Source organism: Lycium barbarum, chromosome 9 (assembly GCF_019175385.1).
Source record: "Lycium barbarum isolate Lr01 chromosome 9, ASM1917538v2, whole genome shotgun sequence".
Classification (NCBI taxonomy): domain Eukaryota; kingdom Viridiplantae; phylum Streptophyta; class Magnoliopsida; order Solanales; family Solanaceae; genus Lycium; species Lycium barbarum.
Genome location: NC_083345.1, coordinates 36,993,966 through 37,015,927, shown reverse-complemented (window position 1 = coordinate 37,015,927; position 21,962 = coordinate 36,993,966). Strand labels below are relative to the sequence as shown.

The 21,962-nt window shown below is 42.8% G+C and overlaps 2 non-coding genes across 2 annotated transcripts; one reads left to right on the top strand and one right to left on the bottom strand.

Moving 5' to 3' along the window:
- Window positions 1-206: 206 nt before the first annotated feature.
- LOC132612395 (small nucleolar RNA R71) lies at window positions 207-313 on the bottom strand. The gene has a single exon (XR_009571762.1). It is a non-coding gene; the product is annotated as a small nucleolar RNA R71 (small nucleolar RNA).
- Window positions 314-14,921: 14,608 nt separating this feature from the next.
- Window positions 14,922-15,028, top strand: LOC132612462 (small nucleolar RNA R71). Its single transcript, XR_009571821.1, has one exon. It is a non-coding gene; the product is annotated as a small nucleolar RNA R71 (small nucleolar RNA).
- The last annotated feature ends 6,934 nt before the right edge of the window (window positions 15,029-21,962 follow it).

Sequence of the window (21,962 nt, the reverse complement as noted above, 5' to 3'; positions counted from 1 at the left end):
GTCTTTTGTAGAATTTTGTGGATGTGTATGCTAATCACATCCAGAACAACGTTCCACAAGATGCTATTCAGTTGAGGTTATTCAAATATTCCTTAACCGGGGAGGCAAGAACATTGTTTGAGAAGCTGCCCCGAAATTCGATTACTTCATGGGCAGAGATGGTGACTGCTTTTCTCACAAAATGGTACCTCCCTAGCAAGAAGGCTGAAATCCGTGACAAGATATTTGAATTCAAGCAGCGACCGGGGGAACAACTATATGAAGCCTGGGAGAGATTCAAGGAGTATTTGCAGAAGAGCCCGAATCATGGTTTTCCGGAACACATATTAATGGAGATGTTCTACCGAGGGTTAGACCCAGTGACACAGTCAGTTGCTAATAATGCACCTAATAGTTGTTTCATGAACAAGACCTTTCGACGAGTGACCAACATACTTAACAAGCTGACGACTCATAATCAGGATTGACACTCAAACAATGCTGATGTGGTACCATATGGTAGTGCTATGATCCAGAATATCGTAAAGGAGAATCAAGACACCCAACAAACATTGGCAGAACTTGCAACAAATATCTCCTTGCTAACGAAGAAGTTTGATGAATCCCAGCTCAAGAAACTAAATGTTTGTGAGGATGATACAGTTTTTCCAAAAGGGATGTACCATACTCAAGATGGTCCGTTCCATGATTGGCCACCTATGCAGGTTGAAGATGCTAATTATGTTAATAACTCTCAAGGGGGTTATCAGAGACAGAATTACCAAGGTGGTTATCAGAATCAGAATCAATGGAGACCTCAGCAAGGTCAAGGTGCTTATAACAGCTCTGGGAACTACAACAATAATTATGGTGGTAAGAACCAAGGGAGCTACAACAACAGTAACAATTTTGGGAACAAGAGTTCCAATCCTTATATACCACCTAAAGGGCAGTCAACAAAGCAAGGTAGTTCGAAGGTTGAAGCAATGCTTGAGAAGATTCTGGCCAATCAATCTAAGTCTGAAAGGACTTTTTCTGGGCTGATAGAAACAGTGGGTTCCCATACAACGGCTATTCAGAAGCTTGAGTCATAGATGAGGGATATTTCTAGAGAGCAGCACCCTCTAAAAAGGGAGGACTTCCGAGTGACACTATTCCGAATCCAAAGAATGGGGGAGGCGGTGTAGACCGTGTGTTTTCCATCACTACTAGGAGTGGTAAAATACTCCAGGGGGCTGATAAGAATGTGATGGATCTTGAGCTGATAGATGAAGAGGATGACGTGCAGTCTGAAGTACCCATTAATGTTGATGAGAATCCTATTGACAAGAAGGTTGCTGATATTCCAGAGATGGTGAAGGAAGCTGATAACACAAGCAAGCAGGCTATAAAAGGGGCTCTCCGCCCTTTGACGCAGCTGCTCAAATCTAAACCTCCCTTTCCTCAGAGGTTGGTAAAGAAGAAGGAAGATGTTAAGTTCGAGAAGTTCTATGATCAGTTGAAGCAGTTATCTCTAAATTTTACCTTCTTGGAAGCTATCAAGGAGATGCCCGGTTTTGCTAAATATTTGAAGGATCTGCTGACCAAAAAGAAGACGGTTCAATATGAAACCGTGAATCTGACTCACACTGTGAGTTCCATCATTTCAACTACAACTGTTCAGAAATGGTAGATCCTGGGACGTTCACCATTCCTTGTTCTATTGGGCACCATGATTTTGCTCGTGCTTTGTATGATAATGGGGCGAGTATTAATTTGATGCCTCTTTCTATATACAAACAATCAGGTTTGGGGATGCTAAGGCCGACTACTATGAGGTTACAAATGGCTGATAGGTCTATCAAAAGACCTGTTGGGGTGGTTGATGATGTACTTATGCGGGTTGGTGATTTTATGTTGCCCGCTGATTTTGTGATTCTTGACTGTGCTATTGATCGGGACATTCCTATTATTATGGGGAGACCTTTCCTTGCTACAAAGAGAGCTCTGATGGATTCAGAGAAAAATGAAATCAAGTTTCGAGTCAATGATGAAGAAGTGACTTTTTAGGCTAGCAAAGGGATGAAGTTACCAAGTGCTTATGAGAGCATTTCGATAATTGATTCGTTTGATGTTGTTGATAAAGCAGTGGAGTTCAAGATGGAAGAAGAAAGTTTGGGTGAAGCTCTAGCTGGTATTCTTGTTAACTTTGATGCTGAGGACATGGAAGGTTATGTGGAGACAGTTAATTCACTTGTTGAGTTGGGATCATATTCCTACCACCCAAAGAAGCTGAATCTCGATCTGGAAAATAGAACAACTCCTCCAGCAAAGCCTTCGATCATTGAGCCACCTAAGTTGGAGCTTAAGCAGCTCCCATCACATCTGAAGTATGAGTTCCTTGGTCTGGATAATACATTGCCAGTGATTGTTTCAGCTCTACTGACTGAAGAGCAGATTTTACAGCTTTTGGAGGTGTTTAGAGAGTATAGGCGTGCTATTCGTTGGACCATAGCATACATCCAAGGTATTCCATCTGGGATTTGTGAGCACAAAATCCAGTTGGAGAAGGATAGCAAACCAAGTGTAGAGCATCAGAGGTAACTGAACGAGAATATGCAAGAGGTTGTCAAGAAAGAGACCATCAAATGGTTATATGCAGGAGTAGTTTACCCAATTGCTGATAGTAAATGGGTGAGCCCAGTCCAACGTGTTCCTAAGAAGGGCGGGCATCACTGTTGTTCCGAATGCAAAGAATGAGTTGGTCCCAACCAGAACTGTCACCGGATGGAGAGTTTGCAACAAATTTTGATACGCTCAAGTTACACCTATTAATGGCGTAAAGCGGACGTTGTCAAATATAGTAACCCAACAAGGTTGGGGTTGAATCCCACAGGGAATATGGAGAGAAAAGAGTACTAATCGTATGCGATACCGGTCTTTAAATGCTTTAATCCTATTCCGGATAGTTTGAATTGATTGTTGAATAATATAATTTAATACTTTGACTTAAAATGTAATTAATGTGAGAGAGAGAGAGTAAGGTTGTGTTCCCCAATTTGATTAGATATTATGCTTCAGGTTTCAAAGTGATATACTTCTAATGGTTGTTCTATGAATATGCACTTGGTCTCTTAAAGACTTCTTAATGTTTCCCAACAGTTAAGCAGTATTTCCTCTTTATGATTCTTCCGAATATAAAAGAGTTACAATCGAAGAGCGACCAATGATGCCAATTTAGACGTATTCTTATTCCTAAGTTAGTCTATTAAACGAGGGTTAACGCCTCGAGTCATTGTTATTCAATCTTACCAATATTGACTCTCTTTCCCAAGAAAAGTCAATATAATGGCTTCGGCTAATGCTTGCAATCATTACCCAACGTTACAACTCAAAGATAGAATAAATAACAACAACCATTATGCATATATCAATAATAGAAACCCATTCACATAATGCCAATCATGGGATTCACAACCTTAGAATTGAAATTAGCTACTCATAATGTTTCTTGACAGAAAAAGCTTAAAGATTAACATAATACACTTACAATACTAATACAAGATGGAATGAGAGTGAAGTTGTTGCCTTAAATGCTCCAACCACTTCAAGATTAAAAACCTAGGGTTTATGCCTCTAAAATAAAATCTGAATGATGAATTAAAACCCTACATTATGTATTTATAGAGCCAAAAATCGCGCCAAGTTTCTGGACAAAAATGCCCTTACACCGCATTGTTACGGACCGTAACTCAGGTTACGGTCCGTCCTTCATTTCGTCATTTGACCACTTTGACGTTACGGCCACCATGCGACAGACCGTACCCTGTGTTACGGTCCGTCCTTCTGAAGCGTAAGTGGTGACAATTACTTGGCAACTCTCTGGAATTTTGGATGATTTTACGGTGAAGGGTTACGGACCGTAACATGAGTTACGGACCGTAACACTGAAGGTTTTATTGAAACTCTCTGGAAATTTAGCTCATGTTACGGTGACATGTTACGGATCGTAACATGAGTTACGGACCGTAACAGTCCACCGTAACACTGATGGTTTCAATGAAAACTTTCTGGAAATTCAGGCCCTGTTACGGTTCAAAGGTACGGACCGTAACATGAGTTACGGACCCTGTTACGGTCCGTAACATGAGTTACGTTCCGTAACATGAGTTACGGAGCGTCGCTTAGCTCCAATTTGTCCGTTTTTTCAGCATTACTTCTCATTTCCGATCCTTAGTTAATCAACCCTATAAAACACAAAAATAACATAAGAAACAATGTAAAAACACTTAAAATCAAGCAACATGTCTAGTTACAAAGGCATAAAATGTTCTAAAATTCACGGCACATCAACACCCCCAACTTAAGCTTTTGCTTGTCCTCAAGCAACTATAACAATACTCGCTACTAACACACGACATCTTAGCAAAATAAGAATGACTACGGTGGGTTTGGCATGTGTTTCTAGCACGGACTCTTCGATCCAAGAAAAATATTTAGGCTCTTATCCATCTCCTGTTTGTGACACAAAACGCACATTTCAGAAAAATTTCAATTAACTATGCAACCTCAATTAATGACACAATCATAGTACGGGGATCTCTATGCACATGAATTTCAATCTTCCGGAAAGCCAGTTACTTTGAAACCTACAATCCTTATGCCCTCACATAGACCAAAGAATGTCCCAACACACATTTACGACATAAATGGGACAGAAGACTAAAGAGACAGAAGAACACTCACACTCACAAAGAAATTTGCATACCATGCGTGCACAAACCATAGGCTTGCCTTTATTTTCCATGCATTCAACTCTGAACAATTTGATCGTGATCACATTAGGAATTTTTGGGCTTGTAACGTTGGCTTAGGAACGGGTAGGATGAATATTTGGGTATCGGTGACTCACTCTCCTCGACACTTCTTTTTGACTTCATTCATCATTCTTCCTATCATTTCCGACCCTCCATCTTTAGCGTGGATTTATTTAGAACTTATATACCTATATATCTATTTTTTTTTTATATCCACGCTGAATTATGTCCCTTTATATTCGTGATCACCCCCAACAGGCCTTTGGCCTCATTTTCCGCATTTTGACTTATCACCCCCAACTTAGGCTTTTAGCCTCATTTGTCATTCTTCCGTGTCAAGGAGGGACTTGGTGTCAAATGGGATTATTCACAGAAGGGAAATAGGTTAGTTCATGGTTAATCGAAGAAAAAGTCTATAGGCTCAAAAATGGGAGACTAGGGATCATTTTCTGTACGGGCCAGGCTCATTTAAGATACTTGGGGGTTAATACAAAGAAAGCCTAAGATCACTTCACAATCAAATTCTCCTTAGAATTCACGCACGACCAACCGGGCAAGTTCTAGATTGCAAGCATCATATGCAAATAGAAGCTAAAAAAAAACTCACCACACAATGGTATAAGGATTGTTTAAATATTCCGACTTCATTTCCATTTGAAGATTTCATATGCATAAACACCTTTTCTTTGCAATGTCATTAAAAGAACCATACATGTCAATATCAACAACTCATTTTTGATGTATATCACAAATTATTTTTCGGAGGGATATCATTGAACTTGTAAAAACCATTTATATCTATGCTAGAAACACGGACCACTACCAGTTAAGTCATCATTACTTTACTTATATATTAAACATCCTAAACATGCTAGGTTTAACAAACACATAGCAAAGAACAGCCGAAGAACATCCTAACACATACTTGCTAATAAAAATAATACCAACAAAACAAAACAATAACAATTGTCTTACACACATGCTTATTATCACAATTTTGGGATAAAATACCCATCAAAACAAAAATACTAAAAACAATATCCAGTATACTAAAACAGCAATCCCAACAACCAATCAGTAAATACCACACCCCCAACTTAAAAGCATGCATTGCCCTCAAAGCATCAATATAACGCATTTAAAAAAAATTAAGGGCCTCCCTGGAGCGCACTAGGCACTCGGATCTGTCGCAGCATCATGGGGTGGAGCAGTGGGTGGGGGAGAAATACGGTGAGCCGGCTCAACGGGCTGAGCTGAGCTAGAAGTAGCTCCTGCGGTGTCGGAACTTAACCGGGACTCCTGGCGGATTCTTTTCAAAGTACGCTGCTCCTCTTCCTCATTCTGTGGGCGCAACTCAGCATATGGATCAAGACTTTGGAGAATGGGCTCGAGATCTGGCGATGCTCTGCTTCGCTTCCCTTTGTCCACAGAGGGGATATCCTCCTCCAACTCCTCGTCGTGCTGTTCCTCAACCGTGTCTTCGTTGTCATCATCCCCTAGTAGGCTATGAACCGGCTGGTATAGGCTCTGTACCAACTCCGTGTGTACTTTAGGAACCTGGTCTGTCGCCACAGCCACTTCCTGGGCCTTCAATTTCTGCACATCATCCTTGACAGACCGCAACTCACTCCGAATAGCGCCCAATTCCAATGTAGGGTGTGTCCTAGTTAGCTCAGTCATCCTGCCCTCAATACCATCTATTCGGGAGTGGATTTGTAGGTGGTCCGCAGCCATTTGTTCTTTTATCGGTCGCAGCGCTGCATCAATAGCCCTTTTTTTGTATAATTTTAGCTCAGTCATGATCTGCTTGACCTGTCTATCTGTGCGATCCGCTTGCAGGACCACTGCCCCAAAATTATCCCGGTTGAACATCATTTTTCTCGCAAGCTCGGGTGGGACTCTTGGTGTTGCCTGCGGTGGTGCTGGGCTTGCTCCAGTGGAAGAGGTAGGACCACCCGAAGTAGGTGCGGCTGGAGGTGGCATAGGCTGTGTAGCATGATCAGCCGGTGGAGCCTCAGAATTTGTGGGCTGATCCGCAGCAGCTCCGTCTTCACCCATGATAGCCAAGGGTATAACATCTGACCCCGTAGGCCCCTCCGGCACCTCAGAAACCGATGCAGAGGGCAATGAACCCTGGCTCAACACCTCATCTTTCCCCTTTGTGATGTCATAAATATGGCTGGCAATCACACTGTGATCGATATGGGGTAGGGGTTCTGGTTCTGCACGCAAGCATAGTAGTGTAAGCAGGCATGGATGAATGAGGGAAGTGGTCGGCTGGGTGGCTCTCTCTCGGAGGTCTTCGGCTATCAGTCGTCCGAAGTTGATCTTATATCGCGACATTATGGAAGCCACAAGAACAGCCCTGTCTGGAGTCAAATAATTATCTGATTGGGTAGGACGGATGCGGAACAGAACAATTTGCCACCAAAACTTTTCCTCTGGCATTAGGGTGTTTTTCCAAATCCGCGTGGTGGCTGTCAACTTTGGAACTATAGCCCATTCAGGATCTGTTGTCCGTGCAATAACAGAAGCTACCCATTTTCGGACGGGGATTGTATCCTTCTGTTCAATTTTGTAGGCAAACTCCCCTTCTTCCGCTGCTGTAGGCTCTATATAATCTTCCCCGAATAGTGTTTTATTTATAGCCGATGGAGAGACATCTATCTTCTTTGTCCGGAATACAACCTCATTCAATGCCGGTACTTGAGTTGCTCGCTGCCCTTTCTTCACTACTTTGAATACAGCTGCCCCATATGAAGCGTAGAATTCCCTAACAAAAACCGATATGTAGGACCCAACGGGGTTTTTCAAAAACTCCAACTTGTGGAATCGGATAGTATCACTAATGCCGGGATATCCTTCTATTCCATCGAAGATGACATTCCGTTCCTCGAAAATACTCCGCCTTGGGTCCATTCCCTCACCTTTTACCCGCTCACACCCCTTGTTATACAAATCTTCAGATCCCTCCACATTAAACCGGAGGATCTTCTCAGTCATAGCTTGCAGCCGAATGTCAAGTTTCCTTCTTTCCTGTTCGCGCTCTTTTTCGCGCTCCTCCGCAGTAGGCTGTCTAATGGGTGGTTGAGGTCGGTGTGTTGGTGTGATAGCCCGCTGGGGTTCACTTTGGCTCGACTAACTCGATGAGCTCGACTCTCTCAACTCCTCAGTCGAGGAGGAACTTTCTGATTGTGGGTCTGGTTGGCTGGGTGCAACTGGTGGGGGTGGCTTGCTAGGTGCGACCGGCCTCTTTTTAGGCCTGGCGTCCTTGATCAGATCGTCGTCGCGCAGCCGTGAGGTTACCTTGCTTGCAGCACGACCTTTTCCTTTTTGCGCGACCTTAGGTGAAGCCATCTTTGATTGTCGTGGTTTACCCATACCTGTGGAAGGAAAAGTTAGATATGATGTACGAGAAGTTGTTAAAAAAGAATTAGACACCTTATGAATTTAAGCTAAGGACTTCAATTAGGCCAGGTACCGTAACACAGTCGACGGACCGTCGATGGTGTTACGGGCCGTATCTTCAACCGTAACTAAAATGGTTCAATTAAGCAAAGAGACCGTAACACAGTCGACGGTCCGTATCGTAGGATACGGTTCGTAATGTCTCACCGTAACATGATCAAAATTTCCAGAAAAGTTACTGGAAATTTGAGAGGTGTTACGGTATGATGTTACGGTCCGTCACTCGTGTTACGGTCCGTAACACCTCACCGTAACGTCTGTCAAAATTCCAGAAGGTTTTCATGGAATCCATCGATGTTACGGTGTGGTATTACGGTCCGTAACATAGGATACGGTCCGTAACATCCCACCGTAACATCAGCCAAATTTCCAGAAAGATTTCATGGAAATTATCGGTGTTACGGTGCGATGTTACGGTTCGTAACGTACGTTACGGTCCGTAACACATAATGACGGGCAACAGATTAGCAAACAAATGACTTGGCCAAATTTTCTCGTTTTAAGCACGAGGCCAAGATTTTCGACTTAATGTCCCATGGGTATGTTGTAAAACAATATTATATCCCCTCACATGCCTCGGGTTACTCAGACTTCACCCGGTTTTATTAAAGTTTTTATTGGGGACTTTTATCGAACAGTTGGTGGGCAAACCGATTTAGTAATTTCACAAATGAAACCTTTAACCGGATTTGCCCTCCAATTCAGTGGGAAGCAATTGCTTGTGCCCACGAATCTTTTAAACAGCACCAATACCAATCCCAACCCCCAACCATTGTCAAATCCCCCATAACTTATCAATTGTAATTCAAACTCAATCAACACAGCCCAAAACACGAATTTCAACGCATATTATACGAAATTACTCATGAGCATCATAGAACTCGCATTGATAGCTAAAAGAAAAAAAAGCAAAGACATGTAATACCTGATCGTTGGCGATTGTAAGGATGAAACTCAAACTTACAACAGGGATTGTGATAAGAAGATAGCAAAGAGATGTTTTAAAGAAATATGGGGGAGAATGGAAAGATGAAGAGAGGAAGATGTGAAGAAGAGAAGAGAGGATTTATGAGGGAGAGGGAGTTGAAAAACGTTTTAAGAAACCTTTTAATTTGAAATGGGAACCGTCGGTAATGTATTTAAACATTTCCGACAATTACGTTACCTGTTACGGACCGTATCCTGAGATACGGACCGTATCTTGTGTTACGGTCCATCAAACGACCCCGTTTCACTTATTCATTAATAACCTGGCAGTCCAATCGACGGACCGTAACTCGTGTTACGGTCCGTATCACCTGGCGTAACATGTTGAAAATTTCCAGTGAAGCCCAGATTTTGTATCAAAGTTACGACCCAGTGTTACGGTCCGTAACACGTACGACGGACCGTAACTTGTACCGTAACACTCTTCCTCATCCTTCAGTGATTTTTTATTTTTTTCTTTTTGCCTGTTACGCTTCATGATACGGACCGTAACATGAGTTACGGGCCGTAACATGGAGCGTCTCGCCTTGGATCACTCAGCAGTTATTTGGTCCCTTCAGTTCTCAAAATCCCACCACATTAGCACATCAACAACACAAAAGAATACAAGGAAAATACAAACTTTAAACTACTTACAAAGCGGTAAATGTGGGTTGCCTCCCACACAACGCTTGGTTTAACGTCACAGCTCGACGTGGTACCTCATTTTCGAGTTCAGGAGCCATATTTCAAACGATACCTATCCACGACCTTACCATCATCAATACACCAATGGTAATGCTTCACTCTTTGTGCATTCACCTTAAACGTCCGAGTGCCATCCTCGGATTTCACCTCAATGACGCTTCCATTTGGGGATACACTCACAATTTCAAAAGGGCCAGACCAACGGGACTTTAACTTGCCTGGAAAGAACTTCAGGCGTGAATTGTACAACAAGACCAAGTCTTTTGGCTGAAAATCCCTTTTTAGGATCTTCGAGTCATGATAGTATTTCATCTTTTCCTTGTACTGTGTTGCACTTTCATAGGCATTGTTCCTAAATTCATCCATCTCGTTGATTTGAAACAACCGCAGCTTGGTTGCTTCATGCCAATCCATATTCAGCTTTTTCAATGCCCAAAGGGCTTTATGCTCAAGCTCAATAGGCAAATGACATGACTTCCCAAATACCAACTTATACGGTGAAGTCCCTATAGGCGTTTTGAATGCCGTGCGATATGCCCATAAAGCATCATCCAACTTTTTAGACCAGTCAGTGCGATTCACATTGACCGTCTTTGCCAAGATGCTTTTTATTTCTCTGTTTGAGACCTCAACCTGACCACTCGTCTGAGGATGATATGGAGTGGCAACCCTGTGATGCACGCCATATTTTTCAAGAAGATCAGCAAATGATTTATTGCAGAAATGAGATCCACCATCGCTAATAATAGCTCTAGGAGTGCCAAATCTAGTAAAGATGTTCTTTTTGAGAAACGCATTGACTCTCCTACCATCATTGTTAGGCAAGGCCACCGCCTCCACCCATTTGGAGACATAATTCACTGCGATAAGAATGTATTTCAGGCCGTAGGAGCTCACGAAGGGCCCCATAAAATCAATTCCCCATACATCAAATAGCTCCACCTCAAGAACAAAGTTCATCGGAGTTTCATGCCTCCGACCTATTGTGCCCTGGCGTTGGCATTTATCACAAGAGCGTGCCAACATATTTGCATCACGATAAATGGCTGGCCAGTAGTAGCCACACTCTAGCACCTTGGCTGCTGTTCGATTTCCACTGTGATGTCCACCAACTGGAGAATCATGGCACGCTTTCAAAATGTCCGTCACCTCAGATTCCGCCACACATCTCCGGATCATATTGTCAGCACACGTTCTGTATAAGTAAGGCTCATCCCAACAATACTGTCGGCAGTCTCTCAAGAACTTCTTCTTTTGATATGTCTTCAACTCTTCAGGAACGATGCCAGTTACCAAATAATTGGCAATATCGGCATACCATGGTGCCACATCATTGGAAATGACCAAAACACTTTCATCCGGGAAAGTGTCATCAATATCTAGCACATCACTCGGTCTCCCTGGTGCTTCCAGTCTGGAAAGATGGTCAGCTACTTGATTTTCTGACCCTTTCCGGTCTTTGACTTCAAAGTCAAATTCCTGTAGCAACAACACCCATCTTATCAACCGAGGCTTAGCATCCTTCTTCGCCATCAAATAGCGCAATGCAGCATGGTCAGTGTGAACCACTACCTTGGCACCCAACAAATAAGCCCGGAACTTTTCAAAAGCATAAACAATAACAAGTAATTCTTGCTCCGTTACTGTATAGTTCAGCTGGGCTCCATTCAATGTTTTGCTGGCATAATAAATTGGGTGTAGGATTTTGTTTAGCCGCTGACCAATCACAGCACCAATTACAAGACCACTGGCGTCACACATTAATTCAAAGGGAAGTGACCAATCTGGGGACACCACAATCGGTGCGGAGGTTAATTTCAGCTTCAACTCGTCAAACGCCTTGATGCACTTCTCATCAAAATTGAATTTGGATTCTTTTTCTAAGAGTTTGCACATGGGATTTGCAATTTTGGAGAAGTCTTTGATAAACCTTCTATAGAATCCGGCGTGCCCCAAGAAACTCCGAACTCCTTTTACTGAAACGGGCGGAGGGAGTTGTGAAATCACATCGATTTTAGCTTGATCAACCTCAATCCCTTTTTCTGAAATCTTATGGCCAAGGACAATGCCCTCCTTGACCATAAAATGACACTTCTCCCAGTTGAGCACGAGGTTGGTTTCCTCACACCGTTGTAGCACCCGATCAAGATGACCCAAACATTCATCGAATGAATCTCCCACCACAGAGAAATCATCCATGAAAACTTCAAGAACGTTTTCAACCATATCAGAGAATATGGACATCATGCATCGTTGGAAGGTAGTTGGTGCATTGCAAAGACCAAATGGCATCCGGCTGAAAGCGAATGTCCCATAGGGACAAGTGAAAGTAGTCTTTTCTTGGTCTTCCAACGCAATGTTGATCTGGTTGTATCCTGAGTACCCATCCAAGAAACAGTAATAAGATCTTCCGGCTAGCCGATCAAGCATTTGATCAATAAAAGGCATAGGGAAGTGGTCCTTGCAAGATGCGGTATTCAGCTTCCGATAGTCCATACTCACTCTCCAACCGGTGACAGTCCTTGTCGGAATCAACTCATTTTTAGAGTTAGGGACAACAGTGATGCCCCCTTTCTTTGGCACACACTGAACTGGGCTTACCCATGGACTGTTGGCAATCGGGTAAACCACCCCAGCATCTGACCACTTAATAATCTCCTTCTTCACCACCTCTTGCATCGGTGGATTTAATCTTCGCTGATGCTCAACACTCGGCGAACTTTCCTCCTCCAACTGTATTCGGTGCTCACAAATTCCGGCGGGAATCCCCCGGATGTCTGCAATAGTCCATTCCAAAGCTCTTAAATGCTTTCTCAATACTTCGATGAGTCTTTGGATTTGGCCCTCATTCAGAAGTGATGACACAATAACTGGGAGGGTGGCATTCGTTTCAAGAAACACATATTTAAGATGAGCTGGAAGTTGCTTGAGATCCAACTTCGGTGGCTCAATAATTGAGGGTTTTGCTGGAGGAGTTGTTCGTTTCTCTAGATCAAGAGATAGTTTCTTGGGCTCATAAGAGTAAGACCCCAGACCGATGAGTGCATTTATTGTCTCAGTATATCCCTCCATTTGTTCAGCATCAAAATTTACCAAGATGGCCGATAGTGCTTCTCTCAAACATTCTTCCTCTATTTTGAATTCCACAACATCATCCACCTCATCAACAGAATTGATGACTGAAATACTTTGATAAGGACTAGGTAATTTCATACCTCTGCTTGCGTGGAAAGTCACCTCCTCATCGTTCACCCGGAACTTTATTTCGTGCTTCTCGGAATCCATAAGAGCTCTCCCTGTGGCAAGGAAAGGTCTTCCCAGAATAATAGGAATTTCTTGATCAATAGCACAATCAAGAATCACGAAATCTGCCGGCAGAAGGAATTTCCCGATTTGAACCAGCACATCATCAACTACCCCCACTGGCCTTTTTATCGATCTGTCTGCCATCTGCAATCTCATGGTAGTTGGCCTCGGCATCGCTAACCCTGATCTCATAAAAATTTCCAGGGGCATAAGATTTATGCTAGCCCCGTTATCACATAAAGCCCTAGCAAAATTTTGCTGCCCTATGGTGCATGGAATTGTGAATGCTCCAGGATCTCCCCTCTTTTGCACTGTGGTCTTGGAAAGAATGGCACTAATGCGGTGAGTGATGCCCACAGTGTCATGTTTCAATGGTTTTTTCTTCTTTGTTAAAAGGTCCTTCAAATACTTAGCAAAGCCAGGCATTTCTTGGACAACATCCATGAACGGAAAATTCATCGTTAACTGCTTGAGTTGATCATAAAACCGCAAGCACTTCTCATCTTCTGTTTTTCTCACCAGCCTTTGAGGAAAAGGTGGTGAAGATTTGAACAATTGGCTCAAAGGGCGAAGAGCACCGAAAAGTTTTGCCTTCCCCTTTTCCTGGTTTTCCACCGATTCCTTTGGTTTATTAAGATTCAGCTCTTCTTCAACTACAATGGGGACTTCATCCCCTGCTTCTTCCTCGACAATATCATCCAATACATTAGGCTGCGCTTCTTTTTCAACAATTGGTTCCTGATCAATTGGCTTTTTATTGTCACCCTGAAGTATTTTTCCACTTCTGGTGCTAATGGCAAGTACATTCTCCACAGAGTTCACTCCACTACCTTTTGGATTAGGAACTGTATCACTCGGTAATTGTCCCCGTTGAGGAGTATGCACTTCTCGAGAAAGGTCTCTGAATTGTGCTTCAAGCTTCTGAATGGAAGCTGAATGCGATAGTTGGACCTGGGACATTCCCTTGATTGTGCTCTCTGTTCTGTCTTGATTCATCAGCATTTTTTGCATCATACTCTTCAGTTCTGCAGAATCATTAGACGTGTTGCCAGCAGAGTTAGTAGCTGAATTATCTCTCCATGGCTGGGAATTGGATGCTTGCCCCCTAGGTGGAATGTAGGGGTTAGAGCTCTTGTTGCCATAATTATAGTTATTATAATTCCCTTGATTGGGATTACCCTGATCAGTTCTTCCATAATTATTTCCTTGGTAATTTTGTTGAGGCCTTTGCCATGGGTGATTACCGGGACCTTGGTAGTTTTGCCGTTGATAACCCCCTTGCGAGTTATTGACATAATTCTCATCCTCATATTGTGGCTGCCCCTCAAGATAAGTTTCGTCAGAAACTTGATACATTCCGGGAGCATGAGGTGGCATCTCATCGACAACATTTACACATTTGGCCTCTTTCTCCATAAGCCTTTTGGATAATAAATCCACGGTGGTTTGCAATTGAGCGAACGCATGATCTCGATCATGATTTTCTTTGGCCACCGCGGCCACAGAGGGACTACCATATGATAGGAATTCGCTATCACTTGAATGCCAGGCTTGATTATGGGTAGTAAGCTTGTCGAGCAACCGGGTGATGTTGACAAAGGATTTGTCCATGAAGCATCCCCAGCTGCAGTGTTGACAGCTATTTAATTCATTGTATCTAGCCCCTTGTAGAACTTCTCTGTGAGAATTGCATCTGGAAATCCATGAGTCGGAGATTGAGCTAGATAATATTTGAACCTTTCCCATGCAGCATATAGTTGTTCCCCTGGAAGTTGTTTAAACCAAAAAATCTTATCCCGAAGCTCAGCCTTTTTGCTGGGTGGGAACCATTTTTTTAGAAAGATATTGGCCAGCTCATTCCAGGTATGAATAGTATTGCTCGGGAGCTTTTCATACCATTCCCTAGCTTGGCCAGCTAAGGAATATTTGAAAACCCGCAGTCGCAGTGCATCAGCAGGAACAACACCTTGAGATTGTTGGGAACATACATGCACGAAATTCATTAGGTGTCGAAGTGGACAGTCCTCCGAAGAATTTCGGAAATAGCCTTCAAGTTTCAATAGCTGATAGATAGAACTATCAATTTTGAAATTAGCATTTCCTGTTCTCGGGGGAACTACAGCAGAAGCATAATCAGCTTCGTCGATGAATTCTGCAAATACATTCTCATCCTCCTCTTCTTCTGGTGCAGGGTGGTTCACTTGGATCCCCCCTTGGTTCCCTTGATTGCGATGGGGTCTTCCAGCCATGTTCACCTGGTTCACTAAAACAGCAAACGAGGTGTGATGGAATAGAAAAAGTTTTAAAGAATAGTACACAACAATTAGTAATTTATGAACCGTATTTCCCGGCAACGGCGCCAAATTTTGATACGCTCAAATTACACCTATTAATGGCGTAAAGCGGACGTTGTCAAATATAGTAACCCAACAAGGTTGGGGTCGAATCCCACAGGGAATATGGAGAGAAAAGAGTACTAATCGTATGCGATACCGGTCTTTAAATGCTTTAATCCAATTCCGGATAGTTTGAATTGATTGTTGAATAATATAATTTAATACTTTGACTTAAAATGTAATTAATGTGAGAGAGAGTGAGTAAGGTTGTATTCCCCAATTTGATTAGATATTATGCTTCAGGTTTCAAAGTGATATACTTCTAATGGTTGTTCTATGAATATGCACTTGGTCTCTTAAAGACTTCTTAATGTTTCCCAATAGTTAAGCAGTATTTCCTCTTTATGATTCTTCCGAATATAAAAGAGTTACAATCGAAGAGCGACCAATGATGCCAATTTAGACTTATTCTTATTCCTAAGTTAGTCTATTAAACGAGGGTTAACGCCTCGAGTCATTGTTATTCAATCTTACCAATATTGACTCTCTTTCCCAAGAAAAGTCAATATAATGGCTTCGGCTAATGCTTGCAATCATTACCCAACGTTACAACTCAAAGATAGAATAAATAACAACAACCATTATGCATATATCAATAATAGAAACCCATTCACATAATACCAATCATGGGATTCACAACCTTAGAATTGAAATTAGCTACTCATAATGTTTCTTGACAGAAAAAGCTTAAAGATTAACATAATACACTTACAATACTAATACAAGATGGAATGAGAGTGAAGTTGTTGCCTTAAATGCTCCAACCACTTCAAGATTAAAAACCTAGGGTTTATGCCTCTAAAATAAAATCTGAATGATGAATTAAAACCCTACATTATGTATTTATAGAGCCAAAAATCGCGCCAAGTTTCTGGACAAAAATGCCCTTACGCCGCATTGTTACGGACCGTAACTCAAGTTACGGTCCGTCCTTCATTTCGTCATTTGACCACTTTGACGTTACGGCCACCATGCGACGGACCGTACCCTGTGTTACGGTCCGTCCTTCTGAAGCATAAGTGGTGACAATTACTTGGCAACTCTCTGGAATTTTGGATGATGTTACGGTGAAAGGTTACGGACCGTAACATGAGTTACGGACCGTAACACTAAACCGTAACACTGAAGGTTTTATTGAAACTCTCTGGAAATTTAGCTCATGTTACGGTGACATGTTATGGACCGTAACATGAGTTACGGACCATAACAGTCCACCGTAACACTGATGGTTTCAATGAAAACTTTCTGGAAATTCATGCCCTGTTACGGTTCAAAGGTACGGACCGTAACATGAGTTACGGACCCTGTTACGGTCCGTAACCTGAGTTACGGAGCGTCGCTTAGCTCCAATTTGTCCGTTTTTTCAGCATTACCTCTCATTTCCGATCCTTAGTTAATCAACCCTATAAAACACAAAAATAACATAAGAAACAACGTAGAAACACTTAAAATCAAGCAACATGTCTAGTTACAAAGGCATAAAATGTGCTAAAATTCCCGGCACATCAACGGATTATTACAAGCTCAACATTGCCACTTGCAAGGACCATTTCCCTATGCCTTTCATTGATTAGATGCTTGATAGGCTAGCGGGACATTCCTACTATTGCTTCCTTGATGGTTATTCAGGCTACAATCAGATCAACATTGCTTTGGAAGATCAAGAGAAGACCACTTTTACTTGTCCTTATGGGACGTTTGCATTTAGCCGGATGCCTTTTGGTTTGTGTAATTCACCAACCACTTTTCAGAGGTGCATGATGTCAATCTTCTCCGACATGGTAGAGGATTTCTTGGAAGTGTTCATGGATGACTTTTCTGTTGTGGGTGATTCGTTTGATGATTGTCTTGGCCGTCTGGGTCAAGTGCTAAAAAGATGTGAGGAGACAAATCTCATGCTAAATTGGGAGAAGTGTCATTTTATGGTGAAGGAACGAATCATCCTCGGTCACAAAATCTCTGAAAAGAGAATCGTGGTCGATCAAGCGAAAATTGATGTGACTGTAAAACTTCCACCACCTATCTCGGTCAAAGGTGTCAGAAGTTTCTTGGGACATGCTGGGTTCTACAGGCGCTTCATCAAAAATTTCTCCAAGATTGCCAACCCAATGTGCAAGCTTCTTGAAAAAGAGGCGAAGTTTGCGTTTGATGATAAGTGCTGGGAGGCGTTTAAGGAGTTGAAAGAGCGTCTCACTACTGCTCCTATTATTGTTGCTCCTGACTGGTCCTTGCCATTTGAATTGATGTGTGATGCTAGTGGTTTTGCAATAGGTGTTGTGCTTGGGCAGAGGCACAACAAAATTATGCACCCGATCTATTATGCAAGCAGAACACTGAATGCCGCCCAGATGAATTACAGAGTGACGGAGCAAGAGCTGCTTGCCATTGTGTTTGCTTTTGAGAAATTTCGGGCCTACTTGTTAGGGTCCAAAGTAGTGGTTTACACTGATCATGCAGCCTTAAGATACCTCATGGCGAAGAAGAAAGCAAAACCGTGACTAATCATATGGGTACTATTGCTACAAGAGATTGATTTTGAGGTGAAGGACCGCAAGGGCACTGAAAACCAGGTTGCTGACAATCTCTCTCGACTTGAAGAGGCTGGGAGACCTTCTGATAAGCTTGATATAGATGATGCTTTTCCAGATGAGAGGGTGTTGGTTGTGTCAATGGAGGTGGCACCGTGGTATGCTGACATTTCCAATTATTTAGTAACAGGCATAGTGCCAGAAGATATGAAAGCCTACCAAAAGAAGAAATTCTTGCGGGATGCTCGACAGTACTATTGGGACGAGCCTTATTTGTTCCGAACATGCGCTGACAACGTCATTCGGCGTTGTGTTCCGGAAAGTGAAGTGATGGCGATTCTAAAGGCGTGCCATGACTCTCCTGTTAGGGGTCATCATAGCGGAAACCGGACTGCGGCTAAGGTACTTGAGTGTGGCTATTACTGGCCGACCATTTTCCATGATGCTAATCTATTGGTGCGGTCCTATGATCAATGTCAGAGGCAAGGGAATATCGGCAGAAGGCAAGAGATGCCTATGAATTTTGTTATGGAGGTAGAAGTGTTCGATGTCTGGGGGATTGAATTTATGGGACCCTTTGTGAGTTCGGGTGGCATGAAATACATCTTGGTTGCTGTGGACTATGTGTCAAAATGGGTAGAAGCGGTGGCTTTACCTAATAACGAGGCCAAGAGTGTTATGAGGTTCCTCAAGAAGAACATATTTATTCATTTTGGTACTCCGAGGGCTATAATCAGCGATGGTGGATCCCACTTTTGTAATAAAGCTTTCGCGGGACTGATGGAGAAATATGGTGTAAAACATAGGGTGGCAACACCTTATCACCCTCAGACAAGTGGACAGGTTGAAGTGTCCAATAGGGAGATGAAGAGTATTCTAGCAAAAACAGTGAATGCAAATAGAACTGATTAGGCCCGCAAACTCGATGATGCTCTATGGGAATACCGGACTGCTTTCAAGACTCCGATTGGGACTTCACCCTTCAAGCTTGTATTCGGAAACGCTTGTCACTTGCCGGTTGAACTTGAGCACAAGGCTATGTGGGCGCTGAAGAAACTGAATATGGATTTGGAGGAAGCAACCAAGCTTAGGTTGTTTCAACTAAATGAGATGGATGAGTTTCGGTACCAGGCGTATGAAAGTGCAGCACTTTATAAAGAAAGGATGAAGCAATACCATGACAAGAAGATCCTAAAGCGAGAGTTCTACAAGGGTGACCCTGTATTGCTGTTTAACTCTCGGTTGAAATTGCTGCCTGGTAATCTTAAATCAAGGTGGTCTGGTCCGTTTGAGGTGGTAGGTGTTTCACCCCATGGAGAAATTGAGTTAAAGTCCGGAGATAGAACTTGGACATTTAAGGTGAATGAGCAGAGATTGAAGCACTATCACGGAATGGTTTCGGGTGCAGGTAAAAAAAAAAAAAAGAAAACCACTGAAGCCTGCAAAAAACTGGACTTATACGAACCGTATAATCAAGTCGTGGAAGGTAAGGAAATCAGGCAGAACACTAGTTGAAGACGTCCGCCAAATACGATCATTTTCACGGACCGTATAATATTATACGGGCCGTATAAAATGATCGTTTAATAAGGATGTGCTCCAACGAGGTAAGTGAAGAAAATTGAAGTTACACGGATCGTATAATGCTATACGACCCGTTTAACTTCCACCAAAAAGAAAATTGAACAGAGGGTTTTTTTTTAAAACCTTCCACCTGCCCGTTTTATTTTCTCACTCACACTCCCTCAATTAAAACCCACGATCACCACCCTACGATCCATACTTTCACCCATTCGAATTCCACTACTCCACACCCATAAATTCATCCAAGAAACCATAAACACCCAGCCAAAATCCATTCCCACAGTCCAAGAACCCTCTGTTCAAGATTAATTTTGTGCTTTTCTTTTTGTTTAAAATCTGCCATTGTTGTGCACAAGGTGTTCTTCAAGGACCTTTCTCAAATTCATCAAGGCACAGGTATGGTGATGTTTCAAATCCGAATTTTTTCTCTTTGATGAAAGTCTTGTGTTGGATACTAGTATATTTCAGATGTTGGTAAAATGTTCCATGGTTAATAATTTTCTAAAATAAGGGGAGTAGCATAGTTGGTTGTTATACACTTATGGGGTGATTCAACACTCTATTGAGGCGGATCGCATCTCAACTGAAGATTCTAAATTTTTGGACTCGAAGGTTGTTATGCCCGCTAATACAAAGTGCCTTAAAAATGCTAATGAATTGTACAATAGAAAAAAAATGGGTGAAGTCTGAGTAAGCCCACCCCCGTAAGAATTGAAACCATGGAATAAGGTGTGTGTGATGATATGATGTAATAAATAAGTCGTATAGGATTGACGGGTTGGCAGAAGCCCTATTTATGAATTCCCCGAGTCAGGCTATTATACGGACCGTATAATATTATACGGTCTGTGAAAACTTATTTGTGGTTCACAATTGGGGTTTCCAATGTTCTGTTTCCCATGCCCTGACTTATACGGACCGTATAATATTATACGGTCCGTGAAATCTTGTTCATGGTTCATAAATGGGATTCTGCCTGTTCTGTTTCCCATGCCCTGACTTATACGGTCCGTATAATATTATACGGACCGTATAAGACTTATACGACCACAAAAAAAAATGTGACCACTATGTTTCAGTCAGCTTTCCCTTCTGAGACCCATCACTAACATAGGTTCTTTTGCAGGTATGGTCCAGAAATGCAATGTACGAAGGGGCACGGGGCCCCGAGCTGCTAAGGGTCGAGGTCGAGCCCGCGACCAACCAGAGACAGACTTCCGTTTGCGGGATGAGGGTTCGGATGATGAGGTCATACTAGTAAAAAAATGAGGGGGACTGGAAATCCTCAACCCCCAACCATGACTCTTTCCACCTCGGAGGGAGAAGAAAAATCTGGGGATACTGGCACGGAGACAGGTGACTCTTCAGATGATGAGGGGGATTCGAACAAGTGTGGCTCATCTGAGCTGACAGACACCCGAGCTCCAAACTCTAATGCTTCACCAGAATCAGCACACGGCAAGCGTCGGTTGGTTCTACGAAGTAAAACACTACCAGAGGATGCTTTACAGTTTGGAGTTCTGGGGACAAAGGAGTTGTACGAGGAAGGTCTGTCCACTATTAAGCGTGGGGATGAGCCGAATCGCAACATATGAGAGGAGAGGCAGTTGGTGTTCGAGGGTCTGGAAGCTCTTCCCAACACGACCGAAACACTCCGATCCTACAGGTTAGAGGTGTTTGCTGAACCTGCTGGGGAGTTTTGCCCAGAAATTGTGCGGGAGTTCTATGCCACCTATGGGGCTGAGCTGTTGAGAATGAAAAAGCCTAGTCAGACTAATACTGCTCTCCCGTTGCTTGATGAAATTACGGTGCGGAATGTCAAGGTTGACATTTCAGCTGAGGCTATCAACAGATTTTATTTTGGGGATGACTTTCAGGCACCGGAGGATGAGAAAGAGTACTTCGATAAGTCGGATCGCCGAAATCATCGATCTGTAATCAAATGTCTTGCTACGGTAATTGCCCACCCGGAGGTAGATTGGGTGACTCAATAGAGCCCCAAGATTGTCAAGGGTTTACTCAATAAGGAGGCTCAATTCTGGTGGCACCTGATGAGGTACAGACTGCTAGTGACGCAGAATGACAATACACTCACAGTTTCTCAGGCAATAGGCATTGCAGCGATAATGAGTCGGTATCCAGTCAACATGGGGTGTATGATAGCTGATGAAATTCGACGGACAGCACCCCAGCCTATGACCTCGTTGGCATTCTCGTGCCTTATCACGGAG